Genomic DNA, 26,492 nt, shown 5'->3' on the forward strand with positions numbered 1-26,492 from the left:
TTAGTTGTTGCAGTCTAATATGAAGTAAATATGAAAGTAATCATTATTGCAAATCTGAATATAATGCAAGAGAAAAAAAATATATTTTTATAATCAAGAAAACTTTTTCTAACTTCCAAATAGAATCTTTCAGGTAAAAACTCGTAAAAATTAATGCCAAGAAAGCGATCAAAGAATCATTTTTAACTAATTTTTCAGCTTTTGTTGACTAAAAGAATAAATAATAAATCTGTGTTTTTGTTTTAACTTTAGATAAGGTAACCATATTTTAGGAGCGTCAATCCAGGATATTTTATGAAAATTTCCGTGTTAAAAAAATCGTAAGCTTTTTAAATAAATGCGTTAAACGAAAAGTTAATATGAATAAATGAAAAAGCAAATACCTCGATCAACGAAACTACTTATAATACTGAAAAGTAAACTGCGTTCTTCCATAGATTTATTCCGAAGATGTTGTAAAGTCATTAGGTTCTTCTGAAGCAGAAGACATAAGATAATATAAGTTTTGGCTTCCCTGCTCCGAGAACTCAATCCCACTGCAGGTCTACTCCCTCTTTGGGCACATCGTGGAGGTTCAACCTCCACTATTACCCTCCAAGAGAGCAGCGCACCACCTGGATACGACACCAGGCAGCACCGGTCGTCTAATGCTCCTACCAGTCGCTTGGGCGAGCCCGTAGCAGCGGGACATTACACAGCGACCCCAGGGGAGACCCCCGGGTTACTAGAACCACGCCGCGCTAGGACGTGCCAGACTCCGAGGCCGGCCAATAAGTGACCTTTCCCAGAGCCTTCAGAACCACCAAGTTCATAAATTTTATACCCCCGTGGCCGAGACTGCCTAGGTACAGATCCTAGCCAGTAGCTTCGCAGAGTTCTCTACGTCGACCCCTGGGGGGGGAAAGCAGAAGACATGATAAATGTGCAGTACTCTCGCCAGGACTCGAATCCTGGACCTCTCGAACACATGTCGAGTATGTTTCCAGTTACACCACGAAGGCATGCGGAAAGGAGGGGGAAAATAACCTATTTACTCCCCCCTTTTAAAAGGGGACTGGGGATTAGGGGACTCAATCGCCCAATCTTGGTGGTAACGAATTATTGCGGTCGCAATTTGTAGAGTCTTAGTTTTTTTTTTTTTTTTTTTTTTTTTTTAAACAAGAAGCATGAAAAATGTGCGGTGCCCTCGTCGAGACTCGAACTCTGGATCTCTCAAATACGCGTCGAGTACAGCAGGAAAGCATGTAGAAAGGAGGGAGATAATACCTGACAATGTTGTAGAGACATTAGGTTAACTGAAAAAGGCGGAGAGATGAAAAATTAGCAGCCGCCTTCGCCGGGAATCGAACCACGAACCTCTCAATTACGCGCTGAGTATGCTGACTACTACACCACGAAGTCTCGCTAAGAAGTCGGGAGAAATACCTTATATACTCTCCCCCTTTAAAGGGTAATTGGGGTTTTTAGGGGACCCAATCGCTAGATCCTGGGTGTAGAGAATCATCATCCAACACCCTTTTAGTTCGGGCGCCACTGTAGAGGCATCAGGTTATTTTTGAAACAGGAAGAAGTGAAAAATGAGCAAAGCGTGCATCGGGAATCGAACCACGGACCTATGAAATACCAACCCAGCGTGCAGAACCACTACTCCACGAAGGCATGCTAAGAAATCGGGAGAAATACCTTATAATTAATGTATTGATGAAATTATGCGGTAAGATTTCAAAAATTACCTTATTTCATCCTGAAATTTAATGTATCGCAGTTAAAACATATCTGAAGTTTATGCTCGATCCTCTCTTTATGTATAAAGTAATATCTTATTTCTTCAATTTTTATAATCACTTGTATAAATAATCTGGATCTTTTTTCTATCCGAAATACAGTTCCGGACATAAGTAAAAACCCTAGACTGTCAAGACTTTAATGTAAGAATTTTGGTCTTAGGCAGTCATAGATGGAGAGGATGTGCTGACTGCTAGGCGGCTACCTTATTTTTATTATTATTATTGCAAATCAAAGCAATCTTTATTCAAAGCATACTTGAATTTCCGCTTACTGCAATCAGGATGCCTTCATGGAAGATTTTCTAAGAGAAACTGGCTCGTATACACGATATAAATGCGGAACTCCACGAAAACGCCCATGCAGCTAGCCAATTCACCGGGATTCACTGGGAGTACTTGTTATAAATGATAATTAATATTTTTATACTTAATAAATTAAGAAATACTTTATTCTTCCTTCGTTAAATCAGTTCTTTATTATGAAGCTATACTGCGCAGCAAAAAATGAAGGATATTTTACCATTATGGGACAAAACGCTCCACATTTTCACGCTCTGTATTTTCTGTAGAAATCTAGAAAAATACATGCACCAACTTGTTACACCTATCGACAAAATATACTTTCACTAATAGACAGTGATAAAAGTTTTCTAAACATAATATATCTCGTAGATTAATTATTTTAATAAACAATAAAGCGAAACTGAATGGTCGATTTCAAAAACATTTAATTGACAATACTTCCTTAAATAAGAACACCATTATAATAAATTAGAACGTATTTAATTTAATGATAGCCAACAGGCAACACTAACGCATATATCTTATAAAGTATTTCTCCCACTTTCCTAGAGTGCCTTCGTGGTGTAGTGGCTCTGCACAGGCCGGTATTCCAGGAATCCGTGGTTCGATTCCCGGCGAAGGCGGTTGCTAATTTTCATATCTCCGGTTTCCAAAAAATATCCAATGTCTCTACAGTGGCGCCCGAACTAAAAGGGTGTTGGATGAGGATTTTTCACACCCAGGATTTGGCGATTGGGTCCCCTTAAAACCCAGTCGCCCTTTAAAAAGGGGAGTAAATAAGGTATTTCTCCCGCTTTCCTAGCGTTCCTTCGTGGTGTAGTGGTTCTGCACGCTGGGACGGTATATTCCAGATGTTCGTGGTTCAATTCCCGGCGAAGGCGGTTGCTAATTTTTCATCTCTCCAGCTTCCAAAAAATTACCTAATGTCTCTACAATCTTTACGTAGAAATGCTGACTACTGATAGTTCGACTTTGTTTGATTTCAAACCTAGGCGAAGGGCAAATCACATGTTTGGTTTTGGTGATTTTCCGATGTGTAACGTGAATATCAGCTAGTTTTCCTCAAATCCTTCACGGAGACATCTCACCTCTTGGGCAGATAGCTCTTATGACTTTGCCATATTCAAATAACCTAACTTAACCTTTTCTTAGAAAATCGTTTGACGCGTGTTATCTTATAACGGAAAGGTGCTAAATGCATATTTTCAGTTTCCAAAAACTGCAGTATGCTTCCTTTTACTAATGCCAAACAAAATTATTAAAGAAAGCAAATCGTAATTTGACATTTCTAGACAATTATAAAATGACAAGCAAATAGTTTATAAATTAAAACTTTATAAAAATAAACCATGCCGTTTTTTGCGAATTTTCAAGCTCATTTCACAATATTATTTTCTAGTTCAATCTCCTTGAAACACTAGTAGTTTGTCACAGATTTTATTTCTTTGGATTGAATGAACTGGGTGTAATGCTTTCATAGTTTCTTCATATTTAACAAAAATGTATCTCAGTTTCTTTAAAAAAATTCTCCATTAATGCATCCTTTCCTATAGGCAGGTGTTCCTTAACTCAAATAACGCAATTCAGTCCCATAGTTTGTTCTTAGCCAACTCTAGGTTTTCTTCTAAGTTAATATAGTACATTATATTAGGTTATTTAAATGTAAGCAAATCACTGGGAGTCTGTCTGCTTAACGTAAAGGATGCCTTCGTAAAGGATGCCTTCGTAAAGGAATTTTTAAAGGAAACTGACTCGAATCCACTTTACACAAATTTGAAGATTACAAAAACTTAAATAAGGCTAGCCCGTTTCGCCGTGATTCCCACACAGGTTGAACTGCCAATATTTAGGGATTTTAATGTTCGGTTGCTGGTGGGCTGTTATTTATAAGTGCAATTTATCTCTCTTTCATAGGGGAAAACAGACATTAATGTTACTTTTCTTTGTTTGCTTGTTTTTGCTACTAATGTACCGTGTTATTTTTAACGATGACTTATTTAGTGCTTGTTACTAATCCTACACGAGGGCTATCTGTCTAAGAGAAGGGATACTTCCGCACAGGACTTTTTAAGGAATTGTAACCCGGGATAAAATGAAAGTATGATGAAAATTAGGAAACTCCTTTGGAACGAGAACATTCAAGAGATTTTTGTAGTCCTTATTATCTACGGGATTTTTCATAGTCACGTTACACGGGGAAGGGGAAACCACGAAAAGTGCCCGTGCAACTATTGGTTCTAACTCCAAATTAATCTTTATTTTTACAACTCCGTTTCATCAAATAACGTCAATCCACGTTTTTAAGTCAAAAATAATCTTTATTTCAATTTTAGCAAACGTAAAGCACTCTTTAAAACAATATTATTAGTAATCTTTTTGTTGCCATTCCAAGAACAAGAAAAATTGAATAATCTTTTTGTTGCCATTCTGAAAACAACAAAAAAACAAATAAAACAATATTAATCAGTATTTAAAGTTTCTATATAAATTCAAGCCACATCACAACTACTCCTTTCACAGAGATTCAGGGCCAACGATAGGCTTTTCGTCATCCGGTTTCTTCCTAATTCTAAATTAGGGGTTCCCAACCCTACGCCCGCGGACACCATGGCCCCCTCCAACCGTTTAACTTGTGCCCGCTGCTGCGCGACTACACACACACAAAAAAATGTTTTAAGTTTCAATAAAATTCTGTGAACGTTTTCTCATTTTTAATGAAGTAGAAATTGCATCCAACACAGATACCAGCGCAAAGCGAAACGCGAGCGATCTCTTTTTGTATGTGCATGTATTATTAACTCTATCCAACTATAAATTCACCTTGAAAAAATAAATGGTGCAAGCGGTCCAACAAATATTCTAGAATGTGTTCTTCGGGACAAAAAGTTTGATGTTTTCTAATGTCCCATAATTTCCGCCTTCCGGTGCGATGCATCTGTTGCACAGGCTCTCGCTTCTGGCTTGCCTAGATTCGAACAAGGGTAGCGTTACCAATGTTCAGTGATCTTATGTTTCAATTCAAGCAGTTATTCTGCACTAGAAGAAAATCGATACTTTTTAGCGGGTTTTTTTTTCATTCTAACGAAAAACGCATTCTTTAATAGCCTATTTTATTTTCAACTTCTTTTAAATTATATTAACAATATCTTATTTAAAGAAAAAAGTATAAAGTTTTTATGCACTTATCTTAGATCAGAATGAAATTTTAAAATGAAAGTACTTACATACATGGAAGCAACATCTGAAGCAAGAAATACGTAGACTTCCAAAGCTGGGAGAGTTATTCTTTGAATTTCATAATACCTGAAAATAGAGGTTGAGCTGAATTACCTTTAGAGAGGCGGCACATTCCATTACTATAGCATAAAAAATGAAAAGACAAAGACAGAGTTGTTTTGAATTACTCATATGATTCAAAAAATATTTATAATGGTTCTGCGGTAATAGTAATTATGAATTCTAACAATTTGATTTCTTGCTTTTAATATTTCTACTTTTATAAAATTATTCTATGTAGAAGAGAAACATCAGAGTTTAATTTTTTTAAATTCTTTTTATTAGTCCAAAGGGATCTGAGTCCCGAAGGACTATTACTTTCGTTTTGGCATTTTGCGTCGGACTCCTATAAATGTCGGTTCACTTTTCAAACTGTTGCCACAAAATGTTAGAGTCCTGCATTATATTTGAAGAAATTAAACAATGAAAAATCTGCATAAATGTATGCATATTTCTCACATTGTGATAAAACAACGGTATCTAGAGCCATGCAATTTTGAATGCCGTAATCCTACTGCGAATATGAGCATTTGAAATCCCAAATTTGAAATTTGGAATTTGTTTTATTATCGATTTCATATTTTGTAAAACTTTAACAAGTCGAACTTTTGAGTAACAAACTCAACGATTTAAAAGCAAGGAATGGCAGCAATCTACGGGGGGAGAAAAAAACCTTTTTATCTTCATCGCGTCGAACTGTGTATTGGAAATTCTAAAGATAGGCTTATTTTAAAATTATTTTGCGACGTTACTATTGAACTAAATTTTATGGTTTAAGTGCAAAGAGCATGATATTTAATAAATAAAGGTAACACACAAAACATTAAGAAAACGCCCCTTTGGACGTAATTTAAAATCTGAAGCATTCCAGATTTTTTTTACAAATTTAAAGCTTTCTCCACAACATTTTGTGTCTGTACTGTTTTATTTATTAATTTATTTATTTTTCTTTGCGTGTGTATTGATTTTTAAAATATACTGGATGCCTGATCATTTGATGCAATATACGGAGTGATGCCAATTCGAACAACAGAAAACTGTCACTAAACGGAAATTTTCAATCAGTTTCTGATACAAATTGTAACCATAAAAAGTTTCACCAGTTTATATATTGTGTTATGTTTATCTCATTTTATGCATTAATGAATTTAATTTTACATTACTAACTCTTGCTGAGCTCGCCAATCTGCTCTTGCACTCACTCTTGCTAACCCCTTTTTAGCTTTATTATTAGCATCATTTTCTTCGCACTTATGCGATATATAATTCAACGGAAAATTACAAAAATTTTAGAAGCAATATAGCAGCATATGTTTAGAAGGTGTGCGGAAAAAATGTCACCCGAAAAAAAAAAAAAAAAAAAAAAAGAAACGGAAAGAAAGTTCCCGGAAAATAATGAACGGAAAAAATGTCAGCTGGAAAAAAAAGGAACTCTTAAAAAGGAACTTAACAATGGCATTCAGTTTAGTCTTTTCCCAGTTCATCATGTCAATGTTCAGTTTTCTTAGTAAGATAGATTGGAAAACGTTTTTGCGTGTTTTATTATTAACGTTTTGTGTGTTAACTTTATTTAATAAATATCATGTTCTTAGCACATACGCCGCATAAAATTCATTTCAACAGCAAAATCACAAAATATTTAAAAACAGCATATTTTTAGAATTTCCATACACAGTCTCGTGTACTGGAGATAAAAATGTTTTATTCTGTACAGCGTTGCTGGCATTCAGATCGTTGAATTTCTCAATCAAAAATTCATTCAAATTTTACAAAATATGAAACATAAAATTCGAAATTCAAAATTCAGACTTCCAGGTGTACATGTTCGGGTAGAGGACTACGTTATTCAGAATTTGATGGCTATAGGTACCATCGTTTTTTTCTCAGTGCGAGGAACGTACATACAAACATTCAGATTCCTCATTATTTTAATTTCCTTAAAAATAATATAGGGTGATAATATTTGGTAGCAACAATTTGAAAAGCATTCGCCGTTTATAACGACCGAAGCGAAAATCCGTTTTGAGACAAATAGCCCATTCGTGTTAACTCCTTTTAGGGCTTAAAATCCCGTGAGATAAAACGAAACACGTAGATTCTAATTAACAATTACAAAAACTATCAGAATAATTTAATATTTAGCAACAATTATTAGAACAAACAAAACAATAAAAATCTGAAAACTTTCAGATTTTACATTCGCCCAAAAGGGCGTTTTTTTAACGTTTTGTGTGTTACCCTTATTTATTAAATATCATGTTCTTCGAACTTAAACCACAAAATTGAATTCAACAGCAGTATCGCAAAATAATTTTAAAATGAGCATATCTTTAGAATCTCCGATACAGTCTTGCGCTATAATGATAAATTTTTTTTTCGTACAGTGTTGCTATTGATAACACTGTACGAAAAAAAAAATTATCATAGGATAGGAAATCGTTGAGTTTGTTAATCAAAAATTCGTTAAAGTATTACAAATATGAAATCGATAATTAAAAAAAATGCCAAATTAGGGCTTCCAGATGCCCAAATTCGGTGGCGGATTACGTTATTCAAATTTTATGGCTATAGGTACCGTTGTTTTATCACAATGTGAAAAACATATATACATTTATGCAGATTCTTCATTATTAGTCCAAAGGGGCTTTGTCCCTGAAGGACTATTGTTTTCCTTTTGCGATTTTGCGTTGAATCGCTATAAATGTCAGTTTCACTTTTCAAGCTGTTGCTACCAAATGCTAGAGTCTTGCATTATATTTGAAGAAATTAAATAATGAAAAATCTGCATAAATGTACGTCTATGTCTCGCATTATGATAAAACGACAGTACATAGAGCCATCGAATTTTGAATGACGTAATCCTCCTACGAATATGACGAATATGTGCATGTGGAAGACCAAATTTGAAATTTGGAATTTGTTTTATGATCGATTTCATATATTATAAAATTTTAACGAATTTTTGAGTAACAAACTCAACGGTTTAAAAGCGAGCAATGGCAACACTATACGGCAGGGAAAAAAAAAAAAAAAAAAAAAAACTTTTTATCTCCAGCGGGCGCGGAACTGTGTATCGGCAATTCTAAAGATATGCTCATTTTAATATTATTTTGCGACATTGCAACTGAACTGAATTTTATGGTTTAAGTGCAAAAAACATGATATTTAATAAATAAAGGTAACACACGAAACGTTAAAAAAAACGCCCCTTTGGACGTAATTTAGAATCTGAAACCTTTCAGATTTTTTTGGAGGAGGGCTTGTTTATTTTTTAATTTCTTTAAATATAACAGAGGGCGATAAGATTTGGTGGAAACAATTTGAAAAGTGAAACGGTCATTTCAAGTTTTAGACGCAAAATGCCGAAACGAAGTTAATAGCCCCTCTGAGCTAATGCCCTTTGGGCTAATAAAGAAATCTCTTTTTAAACTGAAGCATAAAAATCTACTTCTGTATTTTTACTTTATTGTAAAATACTTCCATAAGAATTCCAAAGAACATGCTTTATAATAACACTAAAGTACGAGTTTTATATCTCCAACTTTCTGCTATCTCACACAGCTTCAGATGGTATGTTTAAATACATGTATATTTTATTAGAACTTTTGTAGTAACTTACAGTATTTAATGTAAACTAATCAATAATATACATGATTAAAGAATTCAAATGCCAGGTAGCAAAATTTCGAATTTTCCCGTAAATAGCATTAAACTACTTAAGCGCGCTTCAATAGGTTACACTCCATAAAGGTTAAATTACGAATCGATACTAAAACAAATTGATATTAATTTGGACTTGATATTGATAAAGAACACAATTACCTACGAGCATTCCTTAGTTTCAGATTGATAAAAATACATTAATTTACAATTATTTCATGGTTTGAGATTAATAAAGAATACATTTGTATACGAGCATCTCTTGTTCAGAGATTAATGAATTATGCATTTATATTCTTTGATTAGAGATTAGTAAAGCCACTTTATGTAATGTTACTTCATTGAAATTTTGTTATTTCATAACATTTTTTTTAATTGATTACAAAGAATACAAACAAAAATGAACATTTAAAAATTTTTGAACAGTATATATCAACATTTTTTCCTAGACACAAATTTTGATATTTAGTCCCGAAAGGTAACTGAAACTTTAAAAACTGAATTTATTTCGCTATCACTCATATATATTTCAAAAGCCATGTACAAAATTAGTGGCATTTTATTTAATAACTAAAATACTAATTTTTCATACTTCTGTTTATTAAAAAAATGTCTTCAAAATTTCTTAAACACTAAATAAAGGCTTAAAAATCGAGTCATTCTGTTATGTTCTGTGAAATGAAAAATTTGAGGAATCTTCTTCTAAGCTGTCGATAGGTCAGTTTGTATAATTTGTGAGATGATATGATGTAAGTACGTTCTTCTGGGGACCATGCAATGATTACTCCAAGGAAGCTGTTTGTTGATCGCAGTCACTCTACGATTGCAGTTTTAAGAATAGCATACATGACCTTGCCCCTAACGAAGGGGGCGAGTCTACCGCCATCCCGAGAGAGCCTCAAAGAATCTTGATGAGTTGGGGTTGATGCAAGTGGTTGTGCGTCGTTCGTATGTGAAAGAACTGTTGACTCAGACCTTTATCTGATATGCCTCTCTATGTGAGGAGGTTTTGGTATCTAATATATTGAGTAATTCTTCTATCAGTCGGGGTGAGAAACCTCTTTGGTAACAGACAGATGACTTCTAAAAATAGTGTATTGATATCTTTTCGTTGTTTCGACCCACGAAATATGCTTGGAAGAAAAAAGAGCAACTGAAACTGGTTTTTCCTGATTAGACTGACTGCATACTGTGTTACATTCATTAAAATCTCCCATTTGTTTTTCTCCACTGGCAGCATCTCTATTTTCATCGGAAGGGTTGTTCTGTAGACATAACTTAAGAGATGCAGCTGTGAATAGCTGTGTATTTCACAAGCCGTTGCTACAGAGTTCAATAATCGAGGCAGGGGGCTACGAAAGGGAAAGTCTTTCTCAGGAAATTTCCAGGAAAGTACTATGAGGTCGTCGATCACAAATAAGGCCACCTGGGGAACAGCGGGGCCCCAAAAATTCCATTTATACCGAAAATAAGACCTTTCGCAACTATAAAAAACGTGGCGCCTTTGTATCTCTTACATGCAACGACATAAATACTTTTAATGATTGTGAAATATCGACTTCTGGGACTTTCATCTTCTAGGATATTTCAACAAGCAAAGAAATTAAATGCCAATGACCAAAGGAGTCATTGTCTCGAGTCACGTGGCACTCAATTCGGCAACGAGATTTGAGGTAAGTAAGCATTTTGTTGAATTTTAAGATATTTTTGGAGTAAACAATAACTAAGGGATTTCAGGTAAGTAAACATTAACATCATACGATTAAAGCAGTATATTTTAGATATTTTTTCATGCAATTAATCGGTTCAATGTAATAACAGTAAACTAAGAACTAGCGTTTAAAATCGTTTTCTTTTCATTAAATAAAGAGCTATTCTGGAATTCCTTTCTAAATTCAGATTTGAATAATATTTTCATCTAAACCATAAGTTCAAAATCATGTAAAACAGTCAAGAATAAATAATAATTATTGAAAAATATATAAAAAACTTTAATGTGCTCAATTTAATATAATATTGTATTTTAAGTGAATATATTTGAGTAACTTTTAATATCATTTATCAAGAGAATTTTTTGCCATAATTATACTAACCGTAAGCATTGCGATGTTTTGCCTTGTAACATCTACTAAATTTGGATAAATCGCTTTTAACTCGATTTAGCTCAGCTACATTTAAAATTCTTTAAATCCATTTCAATCAATAAACAAACCATTGCCATTTAAAATTTTATCTTGATCTTTAAAACTATATTCAAAATATATAAGCTAAAACATTTGAAGGTACGGAGAGCGGTTAGCAACTCTGACTGCTGTACCGAAGGGCCCAGGTTCGAATCCCGGAGAAGACATTGATGTAAGCAGTCTTTCCCTTCATAGGTGGCAACGGTAGCTTACCTACTAGGTGCCTCTATAAACAAAGTGTCCACCACTTCCGGCCTTAGTAGTGGCCCTATAACGGCTAGTTCCCACCATTAGAAGGGAAAAAAAAAAAAAAAAAAACAACTGAAGATTACTTTTTATATGAATAACATCACAATGAACAGAATTTTTCGTACTTAAATTTAATATCTTAAAGCGATATCCAATGTAGTTAGAAGTATGAAAAGGAAGATTCTTTTAGACAAAGGAAATTTAGGTTTAGAGGTTTGAGAAAGGGTCAAAACGTTAAAAAAAGATTCGATGTTTGAAGATTACATAACGAATTGGGATCACACGAATTTTATTATATTCTAGTGTCTCGCACTTTTCAAATGCTAAGTACTTTTTTCAAATACTTTAAAAAAAACATATCGCGATTTAGGAATATAATAAACATTAAGAATCCGCACCAGAATATTTCGTTAAACTGTATATATTAAATAAAATATCACAGAACTAAATTGCAAGAAACTGGGGTAAAAGGTAGTTAAATTCAAAAGATAAATTAGAACGGCTGTAGTCATTTCATAAATAAATATTTGTTCATCAATAAATAATATTTTATATTGTGTTAACTGATAAAATAAATTGAATAAAATAAAACTTACTCAACTATCATACCTAAAATGTAAATTGCACGTGAAGTAAAATAAATAAACAAATAAATAATGGTACTTAAGAAGTTTGCTAAACTTGTATAATGTCAAATTACATCACAGGAAAGATATAGGTCGCTTAAAATAAACAGTGCTGAGTTTTAACTTTCAGAGCTTATTTATTTATATGCGTAGCACAAAGTTCTAAAGTATCACATAGAGCTGCTGAGCTGAATTGTATTCTAAAGCATACTCTATTTTTTTTTAAATAGTATTTTGAAGTCAGTTGCTGCTTAGAAATTACATTATTCCACATTAAAGTATTACATCTTTCTATTAAATAAAAGAGAGAGAGATAGAAAGTGTTTAATTAAAGCATCTGGCCGGCTTTCTAGTAGTAACTCTTTCGCTTCTAGTTCTTTGTTCACGGTCCAATGTTTTTTTTTAGGTTAAACGGAGTTCGTTAGTTGATCTTCTAAACACTGCTGCTCGGGGTCTGTTTATATTTTTTTACAATCATTTTACGTTTGGCAATTTTTTTATCAGTAAGTTCCTTTCTGTTTAGAAGCTAAACACTTTTCTTTCGTATCTCTAATGTCTTATTTCTTCTAAATACCGTACCTCCTAATCTTACTTTACAAGACCTGAGTGTTTCAATAATTCTTTGACAACTACTGGTTTCTAATATTTATCTTAAGGTACTCTAACATAGTCTCCTTTTCGTAGCGATGGCAATATTTTTGAATGGCGATCATAATATGATTTCTGTTTAAAAAATATACAATTCTGTGAGATTATATATTATCAGGCACAGCATTTCAGGCTCTGTGACTTAGATGCCGTCAGTTCTAAGGAAAACTGCCTTATATTCATATTATGTACAAGAAAATTCCTATACAGCGAACCCACTGAGAGAACCGAAATTGGATAAGCTATGAAGTTTCAGCTCTTATACCTCTGGTAGAGCAGAAAATAGGCCAGAAGATGCCAGATATAACACAAATGTTGCAGGAACAATTGGCAAAACACCACAATTTTACCGTTGGTTGTACAGGTATAGTACCACTGCTCTAAATGTATAGTTTTGATGGATAATACCCCAGGTGACGAATTTAAGGGTCGCAGGACTTTCTATTCACCAGTATTTTAAGTGCGGGTAATATACATTTACAAGCATCCATATCTTCTACAGAACTCGCGAGCCCATAGCCAGCAGTACCAACCACTATTCCAATCAGAACTGCCTACGATTGGGTCAGTGTGCATTCATTTAATACAGTTAAAAGTAATCCCATATACTCATTCTAGAAAACTAAGGATATTGGATTCCGTCGTACGTTTTTTTGAAAAGCTGTATTCCTGCATCAATTTTACTGGGACCATAATAATTATTTGAATTCGTAGTCAGATGAAACAATTCCAGGAACCGGATGCAAATTTGTGGCGGTAAATCGTGAGATAAAACTGTATTCAGTTACTAAGTTACTTTCACTTCAACTGCTCAGATGGTAAGTAAGATCATTAACTAGTTTCAGTTTCATTCATTCTATGAACACAATTGCATCATTGTCCAAATAATGGATTAATCTGTATATGTATCATTGATTAATTTGAAATTAAAGTTTTTTAGGCAAAGAAATTTGGCATTTTGTTTCTAACTTGATAAAATTTGGCATAATGTGAGGCTAGAATCGAAATATGGAAAAAAAAACTGGCATGTCATTTTGTTTCAAAATACCTATATTAGAACATTGCTATATATAAATCTAATATATATCCTAAGTCGCACTTTCGAGACATGAAAAACGGAAGTTGAATTTCGTCAATCGATCCAGTTAAACGGGTGATAGAAAATCGTCCCCATTTGTGAACCCCAGTGTACTTTCAGTTCCAGTGTACCATCCCCAGTGTACTTTCAGTTACAAAGCAAAATTTTATAATTATTCTAAAAAATAAAACACAAGAAGTTTGATTCCTTTGCTATAAAAATCTACAAAGATATTAATTTCAAAATTTGGAAATTTTACCGTTTTTGTTAGTTTTCCTTGAGGATTTGGTTAAAAAACAAATTGGAATAATTCGAAGTTGATAGTTTTTCATCTAAAGTAATATCTTCTAATGTAACACATTTTTAACATCTTTTTGATTTATCAGGACGTGACTTTCTTTAATTTACAATTTTGCTTGATTCTGTATGCTGAAAGCATTTTCCACAAATAATTTATTAGTACTAAAAAACGCGTTACTAATATTCACATGCGGTTTTATTACTTTAAAATCCTAATGTAATAGTCATAAAAAATCGCTGAAATAGGAATAGTTTTCCTATTTGATTTTCTGATAAGTTTATAATACGACTGATATTGATACGAGTTGGCTATAAGTCAATGCTTAAATCAATAAATCCTGTCACTTCATTTTCAGAATACAGATTCTGAGATTCTGCAACATGTTGTGAACAAGATCTCTCTTTAGATTTCGCTGCTAAACCCCCGATTCTTTAACGAATCGAATAATCAAGTAAATTCATACTTTGCTATACCGCATCATCTGGATCTAAAACATAGATTTGAGCAAAAAAATTCTCATTGTTCATTGGCATCGGTATTGGAACAATTCTGAGAACTATTTGGAAGCAAACTCTAAAGGGACATTCCCGCTTGGTGGTTTGATACTGGCGCCCACTGAAGTGAAAGTAAAAGTGCTGTTGTACCATCTGATGCATTCCATGAAATCTTTTCTTTCGGAGACATGTTAGAAAGCGTTTCAAATACTCCGAATATCCTTTGTGTAAATTTATAGTAGCTTGATCCCGTTTTCTCCTCGGCAAAATTTAAGTAGCCGCAGTGTTTGCACAGGAGTGTCACTATCCCTTAGTGAGTTTTCGCTAACGGTATCTCCACTTTCCACATAAGTTATAAAGGCTTACTCGTTTAGAGAGCATAAAATGTACACCTTTCTGAAGACGAAATAGCGAATTATCGCTATGTCTTAGGAAGGGAAAAAAAAAAAAAAAAACAGATGACTGCCGACGAAGGTTACAAGAACCTTTTCACTTTAGCTAACTGAACAGAACATGCACTCAATCGGTGCTTACAATTTAATCACCACTTGCTGCTAAGTAACTTAAACACAAAATAGTATGCACAGTTAGAACGAATTAACTTTTAACTGCACGACTGACTCCTACTTAAGTCTAAATCACCTTTAAGTAAGTAGCTAGCACAAAATATTCAGCAATAGAGCTACATCAAACACGCGGCATGAACTCTTCTACTGAGAATTCTTAAACTCTGTTACTTAAATACTATTTCCGAACTCATTTAGATTTGGATTATACGTTATTTAAATTTGAATTTTGGCAGGAAATTAAAATCAGAAGGGAAAGGAAAGTTTTTTAAAATAAAAATAATTGATTAGTACGAAATAAAGTCTTTACAAGGTTTCAGCAAAATTTCTAAAATTCACTAAGTCACCTTTTTTGGCGGGCTTGGCTAAAATTCGTTGAAGTGGTCTTGCTTGTGATATTTGTAATCCATTTGATTTCAAACGAGATTAACGCTCTAGATTATCTTCGGAACTTCGTTTTTGGGTAGTACATTTTCGTTTACTTGATACTCTCATTCTTTGTGATCGGTTCAGATACCTCTTCTTATCCTTTCCCTGGAACCTGTTCCTTCTGAAATTGGCTAATATTGGAATCCTGCCATTTGTTTGAACTTCCGGAACTATTCTCCATTTCTGCTTAAACAATTTTAAAATATCGCGCTTGAATTTTACTCGACCTCCCAAGTTGAAATATAGTGTTAAACAATTAATAAAGTTCTTTGAAAAGATGAAATATATTGGTGTTATTATCGATACGAAATTTACTTTTTTGGATCATTTTAAGGATATACACACACACATACACACACACACAAAAAAAAAAAAAAATGACGGTATTTTGAAATATTATCGCAATACTTTTACTGCGAAAACTCTTGCAAAGAAGAGCTCTACTTTGATGTTTAGTTTTAAAAATGTAGTAATTCCAATTGTTATGTATGGCATTGGCGCATGGGGCTGCAGGGCTGGGGAACTAGTGAGAATTAGACGGAAATTAGATACACAGAGAGGCTGGATGCTTGCGGCTACGCGTGCTTTCCGGACCAGTGGCGTGTATGCTTGCCGGTGTGCTTCCCCTCTCATATCAATACGGCTTTTTCTATAACAAATTTTTAATGAAAGACAAATATATTATATCATTGGTAATATCTAATAGAGAATTAAAAAGTGATGCCCTTGAAGAATGCCTTGAATTGATTCACCCTGCAGATAAATTTGGACTAAATTATGATTGATTATTATGTACTGTAAATGAATATGATATTTATACTGATGGTTCGGGCCTAGGAAGAAATGTTGGTTGCGCATTTGTAGTGCACTACTATGGAACTGAGATTGACCACAAAAAATTCTTATTAAATTTCACGAATACAGTGTACCAAGCTGAATTATATGCAATACTAGAAGCTTTGACCTGGATCGAAAATAAATTATCTGGTGGTCAATGTCTGATGCACTATCGGCCTTGGAATCACTTTCTGCACTTGGGTTTGATAATAAATTTGTTGTGAATATTAAAATGAAATATAGAAATATACGTATAAAATATAATATTAAGATGCATTGGATTAAGGCTAGGTTTCCATGGTAATGAGAGGGCTGACGCGCTGGCAAAAGAAGCCACACTTTGCAACTGTGAAGAAATTAAACTGCAGGGCTCTAGAAGAAAACCTATTGGAACTTCATTACAATAGCATATATAAAAATGAAAAAACAGTTGGATTCCTTGGAAACAAAGAAAAATTATATGCGTACTATACAGATTTATAAGGGAAGAGAGTGTTACATTGATATAGATCTGAATCAGGTTTTGACGGGACATGGACGTTTTTCCATGTACTTGAATAGATTTGCTCTTCAGGAAAACAATCTTTGTCGGCTATGTAGAGTAAGAGGTTATAATGTTCGTTGAAACCTGTGGCCTGACTGCTAGCATTAGAGATAAAATGAAAATCGAATTTCCAAGAGATATTAAGGATTATAGTAAAATGCTGTTTTATTCCAATAAAATAATGAATATTATCGACGCCGCAGAGATACTTAGCTGGAGTGGATGTGTAAATGATGTGTATCTGTTTCCTTTTCTTTGTGTGTCGTTTTATTACATGTTTAACTGTTTATTTTTTTTTTTTTTTTTCCGATTCGTTTTTGTTTTATCGGGCTGCCCTCAAAGCTTTATGGCTGAATGAATTTATCGGCCGGAGGAGCTGAGGGCTTCGCTTCCAGCTGCCCCAGCTTTGTAGTAACATAGTAATATCGCACTTGAATTAACATCAAACTCTTGTGATCTTGATTTATTTTATGCCCATGCTCCAACCTCGCTGTCGTGTTTAATGTGTCCTCGGTACTAGGCTAGCCAGACGCTAGTATTTTCTAGCTGAAAACACTACCGAATTCGGTCCTCAACTTTAGTGATATGTAAAAACCCAAATATGTAAGATTTTGCCTCAAATCTCATTACCAACTCTAGCTACTAACCTCGCAGAAAATATTCTTTCAAAAATTTGAGGTAAGTAAAATAAAATTCTGGCTCAAATGTATGTAAGATTTTGCCTGAACTCGAATTCCATACACTAGACGCATACCTTTGTGAGGTGTGAAAGTAGGGTAGAGCATAAGCTTGTTTCATATATGCTTTAAATTAAAATAACCAACCAATGTACCCGTGTCCTTTCCAGCATTCAACGCTTGTTTTCAATCAATATTTTTTTTGATATGTTAATGATAATAACTCGTTGAGCGCAAACGTTTTTTAGTTTTTCAATACTGATGTTAACTCTTCGAGTACACGGAGAGAATTAAAACTTTTTGGTTGCTCCATGATTTCTCTCACATCGTTTTTCATTATTCTCATTTTGAAAAACATCACTTCTAACCGCAAGCATTGATCAGCTGAGTGCGGCCTCTTACATTTTTTTTTCATCTTTCTGAATCATATTAACCGAGATGCTGATGTCACTACTAACGCTGGAAATAATAACTAAATAGCAAATAAGAGCCAAAGTAAACAATAAAGTAGGAAACTCAAGCATTCAAGTTCATTCATCTCTATAATATTTTAAACGTAACATTAAAAACTATTTGCAGAAAACAAATCATAGAATTAGATCATAATAACAAAGCTTATAACAGTCTATTGATTACATTATTAGAACCTTAAAGTTCCCAATTTTAAATATATAAAAATGAACCTAAAATAAAAATCTTAAAACTTAGGATTTCATTTTCAAATTCTTGACATACTCAGCTTTGCAAAATCTTGATATCCTCAGCTTCACAACAAAGAATAACGAAATTAAACATTCTGATATTTTCCAGTGTTTTCAAATACTAAGTTAGTATTTCTGTGTTAACAGCTGTAACGTATTTTTTCCTCCTTTTCCACATGCCTTCATGGCGCAACTGAAAGCACGCTCCACGCGTATTCGGAAGATTCGGAGTTCGAATCTCTGCAAGTGCATGCGGATTTCTTCAGTCTCTTGCATCGAAAAACCTATAAGTGGCCTATAGACCTATAAGACTCTATAAATGGCGCCAGAACTAAAATGTGGCGGACAATAATTCGCCACGACCACGATTTGGCGACTGAGTTCCCTCATCCTCATTCGCCTTTAAAAATATGTAAGGGAAATATGTAAGGTATTTTCTCCTTCTTTCTCACGTGCCTTTGTGGCGTAACTGAAAGTACACTTGTCGAGTATCCGGGAGGGTCAGGAGTATGGATCTCGGTTAGAACATTGCGCACTTCTTCAGTTTACTGCATCGAAAAACTTAGACTCTACACAGTATAATCTTTGTAAATAAAAATTCCAAAAGAAAAAAGAGGAAAAAAAAAAAAAAAATAACCCAAAATTTTAAAATTTTTTTCAAACTCCAAGCATAACAGTTTTTATAGTGAAGATATCTGGAACAAATCAGGACACTTTTAATCAATTTACATCGCAAATATCAATAGTACAGCGAATATAAAATACAGCTTGGCAGCACTAAATTGAGTGCGTCTACGTCACACTTTTTTTTCCCCTCTTCGTCTCTTCTAATATAAGACATTACGAATCAAATGCACATAATTTCGTAATGCTGGCTACCATGCCATCATAAACACCGCAGCTCTTCGCGACATCTATGAATGTAGCTTAAAACCACATGTTAAAAACACATAGGAACGGTTACTAAATGCATGACATTTCCGGTTAGATACAAGGCCTGCAAAAAGAATTTCAGTTTATGTTGATAAAGATCGAATGATTAGAAAAGCGCTCACCTCGTTCAAAATTGTTTGTTACAAAAATACTAAAATGATTAAAACTGCAAGCATGAACTGAATTTAAAGAATTATTCTGAGAAACAAAAGTATCAAAACTTTAAGGTCACAGTAAATGCTCGACATACGAGCTTTCCCTCAAATACACGCACGAATGCGTTTTCCTAAATTGGAAGACATATTTCTTCATAACTAGTACAGACGCTTGTAATTTTTTAGTCCATAGGGGCAATTTGCCCAGAAGATTACTGCCCAGACTATTAATTTCGTTTTGGCATTTTGCGTTGAAATGTCGGTTCACTTTTCAAATTGTTGCCACCAAATAAATATTAGCGCCCTGTCTTATATTCAAAGAAATTAAATAATGAAAAATCTGCATAAATGTGTATATGTTTCTTGCACTGTGATAAAAAGACGGTACATCTGGAACCCTTTCAGCATATTGTGTAAAACTAACAAATTTTTTTATTAACATACTCAAGTGTTTCAAAGCGATGTAACATTGTACGAAAATGTAATGTACAATGTAATTGTACAATGGCAACACTGTACGAAAAAAAAAATTATCTCCAGCTCACGAGACTGTGTATCAGAAATTCCAGAGATATCCTCATTTTAAAATTATTTTGCGATATTGCTGTTGAACTGAATTTTATGGTTTAAGTGCGAAGAACATGATATTTAATAAATAAAGGTAGCACATAAAACGTGAAAAAAAAAAGATTTTTTTTTAAATTTAATTTTAAGAGATTACTTTGAGTTTATCGATACAATGTGCACTGCTCACATAAACAAGTGTTTCTAAGGTGACCCCAGCGCTTAAATTGCAAAGGAGTCCTAAATAAAAGGGTTCCGGCTCTTCTTTATGTAAGTTTATAAAGTATTTCTCCCACTTCCCTAGCCTGCCTTCGTGATGTAGTGGTTCAGCACGTTGGGCCGGTATTCCAGAGGTTCGTGATTGGATTCCCGGCGAAGGCGGTTGCCACATGCAAAGGCTTATTCTAAAGGAAATTTAATGAATGTAGGAAAGCAGGTTTATTTTTCGTTCCTGAGAGGCCTAAAAGGCATGATCCTGGCCGTGAACGTGCCACGCTAGTGACTTCCTACTGCAGAGCTCCTGTGCAGTTTTTGAACGAAATAACGAAACGCGTGGACCATCTCTCTCTTGTATAGAGAAGTCTTGCATTTATTCTCACGTTGTTATCGGATCGCATTTAAGGAAAATTTCTGCTTGACGGCTAGAATTATATCGACAATTCATCGTGGTCAGAAAGTCTTGGACTCTTGCCTCTTTACTTTCAAAGCTTCCCTTTTCAGTAAAAATTTCCTTCCATATCCTGATATTGTTTCTAGAATTCTAACGATTCTTCTCTGTGACGATTTAAACGTTTTATTATTTTTCATTGGCGCTTCATTCACCATTTTCAATGATTTTTTATAGCTATCATTCCTTGAAATAGTACATTATAAGTATAATAAGGGCTTATTGAAACGGAGATCGACTGAGGTATTTCTAGGCTTCTGATCCGAGTAGTAATTCCAGTCGGAGCCCAAAACAAGACAAATTTCGATTATTTTTTATTTAACTCTTTATAATCAATTTAATAATTTATTAAATTTCTGTTTATTCCTCTAAATTTCTACTACTGAGGTATTTCTAGGCTTCTGATCCGAGTAGTAATTCCAGTCGGAGCCCAAAACAAGACAAATTTCGTTTATTTTTTATTTAACTCTTTATAATCAATTTAATAATTTATTAAATTTCTGTTTATTCCTCTAAATTTCTAATAGTTTTAATTTAATTTTTGGTTATTATTATTATTATTATTTATTTATTTATTGTTTCCTTCCTTCACGACAGTCTTCCATAAAGCGTCAGCACTTCTAATTTGAGAAATTCAGACCTAGGTGACCTTATAGAAAGAAACACAGGGGCGACAAATCAGGGTAAACTCGGTGTCAGAATACTTTTTTAAATGAGGCGGACGGCAAAAAAAGGGCAGAGGAAAGGATGGTGTTTCGTTGGACATATGGTAGCTTGTCGAATCCTGCTGCAACCAACTGAAACGCATATCTTCTTCAAGTAAAGCAATAAACTGTTGGATTATGTCCGTATACACAATTAATTTTATCTACTTTCTGTAAAAAAAAAAAAAAAAAAAAACTGCAGGGGGCAATATCTTTTGTTGTAGATGCAGTGCACAAAAACACCAGTTTCCCTCCCCCATTGAATGCAGAGGCCTCGCATGACACACATGCGAATTCTTCCTTAGTATGTTTTGGTTATGGACGTATCCGCAATAATTATTTGATTTTGTGTATTTTACGAAACTAGATTTCATACGTAAAATACCCAGAATCAAGTTTTTCTACTTAATTAGCGCCAATAAATAATCTGAATGCGATGCTGTCTTTCTCACACTCTTTGTTGGTGAATGCAACATTTTATTTTTGACTTCGCCCATTTTGCTCGAACTCAGAAGAGATGGGCGGCTACGATGAAAGTTTCTAGTTTCTTGATCAAGTTACTAACAGAAAAATTATAGCCTTGTTATATTGTTAAGAGATTATTCACAAATATTCTTCTTAACAACTTCAACAACTTTTGCGTAAGAATGTGTTGCAATGTAATGCTCAATTATAAAAAAAAAATTATTCTGCTTAGGAAAAACGCATCTCCATATTGCATCAATCAAACGGTTTTTTAACCTAACAGTCTAAACTGCTACTTAAATTTCAAGTGTTTTGTTACTTGTAACCGTACACGGGTATCATCCATCAAGCAGCAAAATATTGTGCGCCATTTTGCAGTGGTGTAGTTCAAAGAAAATTAATAATAATAATAATAATAGTATTTGTAATACTTAGAAGGAAAAGAATTTATGTTAGATTCCTTGGAAATCCGTACATAACTAATAAATTCTATATAAATTATATATAACTAATGCCTATTCTAGAATTGAGTTTAGTCTAATTTTGACATCCAGTGTGAGTGGATGGTTTTCTATCTGACTGTGATGATTAACAGGGAAAATTCGACATTTTACTAAGACTTACATAACATTCAAGCATTATGAAGGAATTTAATTCTACTGTAAATGTAAAGAATGTTGTATACTTAAAATACACTACTTTGAAGAACAATCTTTCATACAAGTAAACGAGGTGAACATGTTAATAAAAGATTTACGTAATAATTCAGTTCCAAAGTTCACAGACCGGGCACTTTGAAATATGAAAAGAATGAAAATTAAATTCTGAACCAAGTTTATGTCGGTGGATTTACTTAATTTTCATTTTCTCCACGCTGAGCACTATTAAATATTTTTTAAAAAACTGAATCAACAAACTTTGAAAAAGAGTTCAGTTACTTCTTACGTAATTCGGATAGGAGATTCAAAATATTCTTTCTGACATACAAAATAGTGAAATTGTGTTGCCAGTTCATTCAGGTAAATGACCGAACTCTTTTATGCATTTTATGTAGAATGTTTTTTTAAAAGAAAACTGATTTATCTTTAACTCTTTCGTAAATTTTGTTTATGTAATGCATTTAATGCAGCAGTCTCGCAGAGATTTTATTTTTGTTATGAAATTTTAGATTACCGGTCAACGAAGTTTCACAATATTGATGATTATGCCCTGTAAGATAGCACTATTTGGTTCACTTAGACTACAACAACAGATGATTCGCTTAAAGTAAAGTGACTAAATGTTTCGGATTGCACGGGATAGTCACGCTTCATGATATGTCCCAGGAAACAACTGCATTTCTAATGTTTCTGCTTGAAATGCATTCAATAATCAAATAAAGGTGCTTGCTAGAAAGATAGTGTACAGATTTTAATTTCTAAAAGTAGAAGTGCTGGAATCCTCCGTTATTAGGTCAATGAGAAGCCGTTAAGGAGAAGGAAAAAATAAATAAATTAATTAAGTAATAAAATCATAATTAAATTATTAAAATTAAAGTTCAATAAAAACTGAAAAGATAAACAAAAGTTAAAGAAATTATGAAATTAATGATAATCAGTTAAATAATAACATAAAATACCTGGTGTCGTCTTATTTGGAGCTCCGGCTGAAATTACAATTTCTCTCAAAAACTAAGAAATAGCTTTGTAAAGACCATATTTTGTACTAATCAATTATTTTTTTATTTTAAGAAACTTTTCCTTTCCTTTCTGATTTCAATATCCTGCCAGAATGCAAATCTAAATGAGTTCGGAAATAATATTTAAGTAGCAGAATTTAAGAGTTCGTCGTAGAAGAGTTAGTTACGAGCTTATGTCACGTGCTTGCAAGTAACCCTGTTGCTGAATATTTTGTGCTAGCCACTTACTTTAATTTATATTGTTATTCTAGACTCGGCTTTGCTGTGTGCAGCCGATAAAGCGGATTTAGATTGAAGTAGGAGCCAGTCGTATAGTTAAAACTTAATTCATTCTGAGTGTATATATTAAGTTACTAAGCCACAAGAGGCGGTTGAATTATGAGCACCGAGCGAGTGCATGTTCTGAATTTTGTCTTCAGTATGGTCTAAACAGGGAATAATCGCGGAATTTTATGCTCCCAAAAAGAACGAGACGCTACAGCTTATCAGGGCTTCGGCAGAATTTAAACACTGAATATACGCTATAATGTACTACTTCAAGGAACGATAGAAGCAACGACCATTCTTTTTCCAGCGTACCAATGATAGAAGAAAACAAAATGATTAAAACAACAGTGATAGGAGTGAATAGAGTGCTAGTAACAGTAGATAGTATGAAAGGAAATTTTAATGCTGGGAGGGGGGGGAATGTGAAAACAAAGATAGAAGAGCATTTTCTGACAATGATCCCTCGCAGATATTATTCTCACTTTCAGGTAGAACAAGACCGGGAGAAATTTTCCCTTGAATTAGAGGCTGATCTGAAAGCTGAGAACAAACGTAAGGTTCTGTACAAGAAAACAATTTTCGTCCCCGTATTTAGTTACATTGTTCCAAAAAGTCTGAAGAGGGTTTTTTTCGAGGGAAATCACTAGCGTTGGACATGCACGACCTGAGGATCATTTCTAGCATATTCGAGAACGAAATTTTATTTAGCTATTTTTATTTAAAAATTTTATTTAGCTAGTTTTTATTAAAATTTTTCATAATTTCATTGCAACTCCTGGAGAATAAATCTTTGACACGTAAGAACATGTAAGTCTTTGACATGTGACACAGGTAAAGACAGACATGTGTTCTGAAGTTAGAACCGATTTTTATGGTTTATTATTAAAATAAAATTTTTGAAATCAAAACGATTTTTGAAATTTGGAAGTGGATCAGGGGTCCGGAGCAATTTTAGTTCTGTTAATGTTTCTACAATATATGCTAAACTAGAGAATTCGTGAGGTCTACGAAAACGCGAGCCCTTGAAAGATTTATTTAACTATCTTTATAACTATATACTTACTTATAGTATTGTTCTGTTCATAAATAATTATAACAAGTAATATTAAAAAAAAATTTAAGTCAATTTAACTAGCTTTCAGCAAATTATCACTTCCGGTTTATCGTTTCTAAATAAAATCTAATTTGTTTATAGAGTCATTAGGTTATTTTAAAACAGGAGATGTAAAAAATGAGCAACGCCCTCGCCAGGACTCGAACCTGGACCTCTCGAATACGCGCCGAGTGTGCTACCGTTACACCACGAAGGCATGCTAGAAGGAGGGAGAAAATACCTTATATACGTTTATAAACTCTAAGGCTCAATATTAATTACAAACATTACTAATTTTTTATTATTCTATACTGCCATACAATAGAGAATGGTAACTATTTTGATTTGAAAATATCGCATCGATCGTAGTATTTGCTCTGGTCATATAGTGTTTCGGATTCACGTATTAATAATTTAACAATCGCAAAATTTTTAAAAGCAGAATACATTTAGAATTCCAAATATAATGTTAAGTGTTGCCATACATTTCTTTTTATATTCGCTATATTATTTAAATTTGCTATACTATTTCTTTAAAAATACTTAGTGATAACATTTGGTGGCAGCCTCGTTTTGTTTTTAAAGTGATTAAACATAAAAGTGAAACAACCACAGAATTGGATATTGAGGCTAATACATTTAATCGCTTCGTAACGAGAGCTCGTTTTCATAATGAACTTATTCTTGTTGTAGTTAGTGCAATTCCAAGAATACAGTTTATGCTTAGAAATGCGATATGTTTTTCTCAATCACATAGTTTAAATCATAGTTTAAATACCAAATTTAAGAAATTACTAATTGCCTCATACTATATTTTTTTCTCAAAAATCTGTTCAGATCTTCAAGTATAATTATCATTTCTGGTTTATCAGTTTTAGCCAAAATACTAAATACTAAAATTCTAACATCTAGTTTTAAATACTAAAATTGAAAAGTTTTCTATTATATTTTATTATAGTATTTTATTAAAAACTATTGTGATGGGTTTCAAGTAAAAAATCTCTTCCGATTATGACTGCTCATGATTTTCTTCTGGTTGACCACTTCCGGTTGTCCAGTTTTATCCCAAATCTAATCAAACTCTTTAAAGCAATGTAGAGAGCTTATGTATGAAGAATAGATATTTTTAGCAGTTTCATATAAGAGTCATCATGGACAACAATATCATCACCACATACACAGAGACAAACACAAAACGTATTGTGGGACACTAATTCGTGCTGTTTCGCTTAAAATTCCCTATCGAATTTTTTATTGGAAAGCTTTACCTCTTTTACCTACATATACAGGTTGGCGGGATGAATAAAAGATGGATGATGGATAATGAAGTAAAAGATGGATAGTTTTAAGCAGTGTAATTTAGAAAACATAATATATTGTCAAGAAACATTAAATTAAAAAACAAAGCACGCAGTCTTTTAAATGCTGTTCCCGTTAGAAAATATTCTCCTGTAACCACAACATTACCATAAAATTTTGACCAATACTTACAGCAACCTCATTATTGCTAAAAATCCATCCACCCAACCCAGAAAATGAAACGTGTTTCGAATATTTTCTGATATATAAATCAACTTGTAATTAAAATGCTGGTTTACCCAGCTTTT

The 26,492-nt window shown here is 33.5% G+C and overlaps 1 long non-coding RNA gene across 1 annotated transcript in view; it reads left to right on the forward strand.

Moving 5' to 3' along the window:
• Positions 1-9,985: 9,985 nt before the first annotated feature.
• Positions 9,986-26,492, forward strand: part of LOC146998362 (uncharacterized) — a 125,669-nt gene continuing 109,162 nt past the window's right edge. The window contains exon 1 of the long non-coding RNA XR_015039295.1: positions 9,986-10,699. This is a non-coding gene — a long non-coding RNA (uncharacterized LOC146998362). The remainder of the gene's footprint in view (positions 10,700-26,492) is intronic.

Source organism: Stegodyphus dumicola, chromosome 2 (assembly GCF_044657685.1).
Source record: "Stegodyphus dumicola isolate Sdum_Otavi_A_Nest chromosome 2, ASM4465768v1".
Classification (NCBI taxonomy): Eukaryota; Metazoa; Arthropoda; class Arachnida; order Araneae; family Eresidae; genus Stegodyphus; species Stegodyphus dumicola.